General features: G+C 37.0%; 1 non-coding gene across 1 annotated transcript; it reads right to left on the bottom strand.

Moving 5' to 3' along the window:
• Positions 1-734: 734 nt before the first annotated feature.
• On the bottom strand, positions 735-888 carry LOC114045992. Its single transcript, XR_003569455.1, has one exon. It is a non-coding gene; the product is annotated as a small nucleolar RNA SNORA62/SNORA6 family (small nucleolar RNA).
• Positions 889-7924: the final 7036 nt, after the last annotated feature.

The following is a 7924-nucleotide window of genomic DNA, read 5'->3' as shown; positions in this document are numbered from 1 at the left end:
AACTATTGGAATTAGGGAAAGCCTCCAGTAGAAGATGAGATTTTAGAAGGGACATAAAGGAAACAAGAAAGGTCAGTATATAGATAGCAGAGAAGGGAGAGCATTCTAGGCATGTGGGACAGACAGAGAAAATGCCCATAGACAAGAGATTGAAAACAAAGAAGCCAGTGTCACTGGATAAAAGAATGTGTGAAAAGTATTAAAGTGAGAGAAGACCGGAACAGTAGAAGCAAGCTAGTTGACAAAGGGGACACAAGATTTTGTATTCGATTCTGGAAATGATAGGGAGAATCTGGAGTTTATTAAGTATGGGATTGACATGATCAGAACTGTTTTAAGAAAATCATTTTTGTTGCTGAATGGAGAATATATTGAAGTGGGGTGAGTCTTGACGTAGGCAGACACATGAACAGGCTATTGAAATAATTCAAGCATGAAATGATGGAGTTCTGCATTATAGTCATGGCAGTGTCAGAAGACAAAATCCAGAAATGTTGCAAAGGGGAAATCAACAGGCTTCAGCAAGAGATAGTGAGAAGTCAAGGATGACTTTTAGGTTGCAAGCCTGAGAAATTGGGAGGAAGAGTAGAAGGTCAGAGAGAGCTTAAAGAGAGAAATAATTGAGCTCAGTTTAGTTTAAGTTTTCTTTTTTAAAAATTTTTTTTCTATAGTGGCCAGAACCAAGTTTTCAAAACCAACTTGCATGTAACACTAAGAACACCACCTAGAATCACACATGTGGCAGTGATTACAATCAAACTCCAGTCACAGATGCAAGCTCTACCGGTGCTAGTGAAAATCCTGCCAACATAGTGTAGCACACTTCCAACACTCAGAAGTATATTGGCCCAAAAATGGCCTAAATTCTGGGTTTTAATAATGTGCAGGAGTTTAAGTGTTCTACTGAGCATCCAAGTTTCTAAAAAAACAGTTGGAGATTTGAGATCAGCAGAGAGATTGGGGGAAAATAGGTAAATTTGAGAATCATCAGCATAGAGATGGTAATTTAATCTGTGGGGCTGATAGAAAATAGAGGTGTAGTAGCATAGAAGAAGGAGATAAGAGATTCTGTACTGGTACAGAACACTGAGGAACACCTACAGTTAGAGGATACTATCTGAAGGAGAGTCAGCAAATTGAGAAGTGGTCATATAGGTAGGATGAGAACCAGGAGAAAATGATTGTCTTGAAAACCTAGAGAGAAGAGAGTGCTGAAAAATGGTAAAAAAGAGAGATCATAGAGACTGAGGGCAGAGTAAAGGCCATTTGATTTGGCAACTAAGAGGTTATTAGTTAAGGTGTAATAATAATGCCAGAAAACATATTATAAGTGGTTAAGAAAAGAATCAGAGGAGAAAAAGTGGAGATACATTTTTGTGCTGGTTAGCTACAAAGGGCAGCAGAGGTATAGGATAATAGTAGGGATAGAAAGATAAAGTGAAGGTTTTTTTTTCAGTGTATGATAAACATGGGTATGATTGTAGGCAGTAGAGAATGAGCCAGTAGACAGAAAATAAATATAGAGTGGGGATGGCAGAAGGAGCAATCTGTTGAATAAGATGGGATAAAATGGAATCACTTGAATTAGAATAGGGGTTACCCTTGTTAAAGAGTAAGGCAATTTCATCATAAGAGACAGGGATGCAGTAAGCAATAGTGTCTGAAGATATTTCAGTAATAGGAGATGAAGAGGAGAGAAGAGGGAACTCATGGTGAATGGTTTTGATTTTTTTTCTGTAAAATATGAATCAAGGATCTCAACTGCAAGAGTGGAAGGAGGGAGAGCTACAGGAAATTTAAGTAGGGATGAAAACGTTTGGAAGAGCTACTGGGGAGAGTGAGATAATGAGTTGATATGGGAGGTATAATAGGACTGCTTAGCAGCAGTGAGGGCCTAGTTTAGGTTGTGTAACAAACTTGTAGTCATCTCAATTATAACTAAATCCTGGGTTGAGCTGTGGACATATGGTAATAGATATGGTCATTAATGTGAACTATCTACCTTTTGTGTCTACATGCTATGAAGCATAATAATTATGTATACAATGCATACATACAATTATTATATATGATAATTCATGTAAAATACTCTGAAAATTCTAAGGAATTTTACAAATAAAATGCATTATAATTTTATTTCATTAGTTTGTGTGAAGGTGTATTGTGTGGGATGTTATTTTGTTTTGCCTTGGAGATTACGTATGAGAAAATGTGTTTCTCTAGATGTGGCTCACAGGAAAGCAAGAATGGACATTCAAGGGTCTCCTGCCCCCACCCTTCTCCAAAAGAAATTTTGATTCCTGCCGGAAGGGAATTCAAAAGTTTGGGACCAGAACCTGGCCATTCTGCTCTCTTCAGAGAGGGGATACTGGACTAGAATTATATGTATCTGCACCCTTAAAATAGCCTAGAGAAAGTGATTTTTACCTTCAAGCTGCCCTTCTAATTGCTATAACTTAATAAAAAAGGAAGGTCTCAAACTATATATTCATGACTTGACTCCCTCCCCAACACAATGCCAATCTCACAATAAACATAAACAGTAAATAGTCCCTAAATTATTTTTTTCCAAGTTGATATAAAACAGAAATTGGAGAAAATATGCTTAGGACAATATAGATTCAACAACACAGGGAAAGGAGCTCTGTCATTGGGAATGAGATAACTCAGCTCAATTCAAGAGAGCCAAAGTCCTAGATCTTATTCAAGGAGAAAGTCCCTGAAGTCTCTAATGTAGTAAGCTGAGGATAGAGAAATAATAGATATTTCTAGCTCCTCTATACATCAGCTTATTTCCAGAGTTTTTCTCTTCCCAGAGTCTTGAAAAGAATTTGAACTGTGTGTGTTCTTTCTCAACATTAAAAGCCAGAGGACTCTGGGCTACTCTCGCTCCCAGTCTCATCAACTCTGCCTCATGAAAGCCTGGGGCATTGAATAATCAATCTCCATCAACAAGGAGAGAGTTCTATATAATTGACTTTTTGAGTCAAAACTCATACTTTTTTTATCTTTTTATTTCCAGATCTAAGTATACTAGTTTATATTTGAAAAAGATTTTTATTAATAAATTTATTTTTAGCTTTCAACATTTACTTCCACAAGATTTTGAGTTCTAAAATTTCACCCCATTTCATCCCTCCCCCCACCCCAAGATGACATGCATTCTGAATACCCCTTCCCCTAGTCTGCATTCCCTTCTATCTCTCCCCCTCCTTCTCTTAACCCCTTCCCTTTTGATTTTCCTGTAGGGCAGGATAGATTTTTGTACCCCATTTCCTGTATTTCTTACTTCCCAGTTGCATGTGAAAACATTTTTTAAAATGTGTTTTTAAAACTTTGGGTTACAAATTTTTTCCCTTCCTCCCTCCCCACCCACCCTAATTGAAAAGGCAAGCAACTCAATATAGGTTATACATGTGCAGTTATGCAAAACACTTCCATAGTAGACATACTGTGAAAAACTAATTCTATTTCCCTTAATCCTATCCTGCCCCCACATATTATTTCTTTTGACTCTGTCCCTCCTCAGAAGTATTTGCTTCTGATTACTCCCTTTTCCAATCTGTCCTCCTCTCTATCATCCTCCTACTCTCCTGTCCCCTTTCCCCTCCCTATTTTCCTGTAGGGTAAGACAGACTTCCAAACCCAACTGAGTGTATATGTTATTCCTTCCATAATTCAAATCCTATGAGAATAAGATTCACTCATTCCCTCTCACCTTCTCCCATTTCCCCTGCACTGTAAGAGCCTTTTCTTTTCTGTTTTTTTTTTTGTGAGATACTTTACCCCATTTTACTTCTCCCTTTCTCCTTCTCCTGGTATAATCCTCTCTCACCCCTTAATTTTATTCTACAGATATGACCCCTTCATCTTCAACTCACCCTGTGCCCTCTAACTATCTATCTATCTATCTATCTATCTATCTATCTATCTATCTATCTATCTATCTATCTATCTATCTATCCATCCATCTATCTATCCATCTATCTATCCATCTATCTATATACATACATATAATTTTTTCCCTCCAACTACCCTAATACTGACAAAGGTCTCATGAGTTACAAATGTCATCTTTCCATGCAGGAATGTAAACAGTTCAACCTTAATAATTCTCTTATGATTCCTCTTTCCTGTTTACCTCTTTATGTTCCACTTGAGTCTTGTACTGGAAAGTCCAATTTTCTATTCAGCTCTGGTCTTTTCAACAAGAATGCTTGAAAGTCCTCTATTTCACGGAATGACCATTTTTTTCCCCTGAAGGATTATACTCAGTTTTGCTGGGTAGGTGATTCTTGGTTGTAATCCTATCTCCTTTGCCCTCCAGAATATTATATTCCATGCCCTGTGGTCCTTTAATGTAGAAGCTGCTAAATCTTGTGTTATCCTGATTGTGTTTCCACAATACTTCAATTGTTTCTTGCTGGCTGCTTGCAATATTTTCTCCTGGACCTGGAAACTCTGGAAATTGACTACAATATTCCTAGGAGTTTTCCTTTGGAAATCTTTTTCAGGGGGAGATTGGTGGATTCTTTCAATTTCTATTTTGCCCTCTGGTTCTAAAATATCAGGGCAGTTTTCCTTGACAATTTCTTGAAAGATGATGTCTAGGCTCTTTTTTTGATCATGACTTTCAGATAGTCCAATAATTTTTAAATTCTCTCTCCTGGATCTGTTTTCCATATCAGCTGTTTTTCTAATGAGATAGTTCACATTGTTTTCTAATTTTTCATTCTTTTGGATTTGTTTTACAGTGTCTTAATTTCTTATAAAGTCACTAGCTTCCAATTGCTCTATTCTAATTTTTAAGGAAGTATTTTCTTCAGTAAGCTTTTGTACTTCCTTTTCCATTTGTCCAATTTTGCTTTTTAAGGCATTCTTCTCCTCATTGGCTGTTTGGACCTCTTTTGCCATTTGGGTTAGACTATTTTTTAAGGCATTATTTTCTTCACTATTTTTTGGGGTCTCCTTTAGCAAGCTGTTGACTTGTTTTTCATGATTTTCTTGCATCACTCTCTTTTCTCTTCCCAGTTTTTCCTCTACTTCTGTTACTTGTTTCTCAAAATCCTTTTTGAGCTCTTCCATGGCCTGGTACTGATTCATATTTTTATTGGAAGCCTTGGATATAGGAGCTTTGGCTTTGTTGTCTTCTTCTGGTTGTATATTTTGATATTCTTTGTCACCAAAATAATATAGTCTGACTTTTTTTGTGTTCCTTACTCCTGATCCTGGGCAATTACTTGAGTTTTAAACTCTTTGTTAAGGTAAGAGTCTGCTTCCAATGTGGAGAATGTGCTGTCCCAAGCTTGGGGGGTTTGTACAGCTGTTTTCAGAAATACTTCTAGGGACATGTAAATTTTCAATTCTTCCAAGGTGGTATGATAAGGGGAGAGGTGTTTCCTCTCCACCACCACAACAAGCTCCACTATGTCAGCACTCCTCCTCACCCCAGGACCACCCCTCAGAACTGTGACACAGATCAAAGCATGGGCAAAGCAAGAGATTCCTGCCTCAGCACTGCCAAAGAGATCCCTGCAATTCCCCTCTGATCAGCCACTTGATTTCCCCTCAGTCTGTGGGCCAGAAGCTCAGGAAATAGTCCCTGCCCCAGAGGCACACTCAGGACTTGTGGCTGAGACCTAGCTTCTCTCTCTCACCACGGTCACAGACTTTTCCCACTGACCTTCTAAGTTGTCTTTGGTGTTCATGGGTTGAGAAGTCTGGAATCCACCACAGACTTTCAGATAATGTCCTCATCATACCCTTTCATCTTCCATGATTCTCATCTATGTCTTTCTATTAATCTTTAAGAGAGAATCTATCCAACATGTTTGAAGCCATCCCTGTAGATCAGTGATTTGGGGCCATTTTTGTATGTCATATATCCCTTTGCCAATTTAGTGAAGCCTATTGACCTCTTCTCAGAATAATGTTTTTAAATGCATAACAATATAACCATACAATGGATTACAAAGGAAGCCAATTATGTTAAAATATAGCTACCCCAGTACAAATCTACATAAACACATGTATTTTTATGTATAGATATATGTATTTGCACTTACATTATTATGCATACTTACATAATACACAAATACATTCATCCATACATATATCATGAACCTCTTGTTAAGAACCCTTTCCCTAGGCATTTTTATTTGAGTTCTTTTTTTTGGGGGGGGAGGGGGTTCCAGTGCTAACCTTTGTACTTGCTTTATAACTGGTCAAACTCTGTTTGTTGCACCCAAGTTATCATTGGCAGTTTTTGTGTTCTCAGAACAATGAATACACTATTTTAATGCCTCTTGGATGATCTAAATTTTTTATTTAATTAGAATAGTAAGTTCCCTACATGAATGCTCAGTCTTTGCAGATAATACAGGTTTTCTTCTCATGATTCTCAAAAATTAGAGGGAACTTAACTGATAGGACCACAGTTTTAAAACTGGGAGAAATCAAAGAGATCATTTAGCATAACTTTCCCATTTGGCAGTTGAAGCTACTGGGTCCCATGTAGATTCAATTATTTTCTCAGGTTCATAGAAAGTAGATTATTACAAGTTCACAAATAGCAGATGAAATAGGTTTCCAACCCAGGTACTCTTATTTCAGGGCCATATTATTTTTTTCTATTGCAGGATTCTTGAGATGGCTCTTGAAATATAATTCATACATGTGATCTGGTGTTGTTCTTATGCAAAAAAAATGACAAATATTTTTCTTCTTCCTAGAAAGGATATATGCAAACTGTTTAGGTTTAGTTTCAATTAATTTCTATTAGCAAAGAGTTAATTGTTGTTGCTCATCCTTCATTTTTGAAGAGGACTAATGACATCATGGGTGATGTCATGATCTGTGTGTGAATTGGATTTAAATGAATCAGAGTTTGGCAAAGTTGTCAGCCTCATTCTCTTTTGCAGAGTTGTTGAAGTTCAGTGGCAGGACAAAAGTCAAGTAGTGATGCAGTGGATGACCTTGGCATCTTTGATGTCAGACAAAGCTATGAGTGTTGCACTGCACCTGCTTCAATTGTCTTCATGGCCACTGGAGCAAATTGTTCTCATCTGCTCATTCTTCCAGCAGAAGTCTTCCCATGTTTGAGGTAGACATCTCTCTGACTCACCAATGGGTTTGACCCTGGTGGTTATCCCTCAACCTGGGTTAGCCCATCTGCCAAGATGGTTTTACTAGAGTGTAGTCACTGCATGTGGTACAACTTCTTGGAACCACAGATGAGAGTATAAAGGATTATTGAAGGATCTTACATACATTTTTTGTAAAGTATAAAAGTACTTGAAAATATGAGAGTAACATATGACAAAATAGAAAGACAACTGAACTTCAACCAGGAGATATAGATTATGATACCAATTTTCTTTCCAGTGGAAATCACTTAAATTTTTTTGGCTAATTTTCATCACCTGTAAAATGGAGGTGTCAAACTTCATGCTCCCACATCATTTCTGGCATGAATACTCTATGACAATTTGTTATTTATTTATCATTGTTAAAGTTATTAGTATTTCATTTCCTCCCTGTTGTTTTATCTATATTTACTCAGTAAGTCAGTCCCAGAAAATACTTGTAAGCTGCAGCATCAATTATGATTAAAAAAAAACTGCCTTTAAAATCTTCCCAAACATATGGCTTGTATCACTCAATTCCTCATTGTTGGTAAGTGAATAGATTTCATGGTGATTCCATTAAAAGTGGTGCTGTACATTTCAACATTTGTTTTCAGCCTCACTTCACCTTGTATCTATTTTTGCTAGATATCTTTAGTTTGACATTTTTAGTCTTTCCAAGAAAGAAATGTTCTTTGCAAACACATATGTATTTCAAGTACTACTTGCTTTTTCATGCTTCTTTTATAGGATTACTGTGGCTATCCTCTTTATGGAAATGAACAATTTTCCCACCCACT

This window comes from Vombatus ursinus, unplaced genomic scaffold (assembly GCF_900497805.2).
Source record: "Vombatus ursinus unplaced genomic scaffold, bare-nosed wombat genome assembly UNPS02014779.1, whole genome shotgun sequence".
Lineage (NCBI taxonomy): Eukaryota > Metazoa > Chordata > Mammalia > Diprotodontia > Vombatidae > Vombatus > Vombatus ursinus.
The sequence above is the reverse complement of the archived record's forward strand: the minus strand, read 5'-3'. Positions and strand labels throughout refer to the sequence as shown.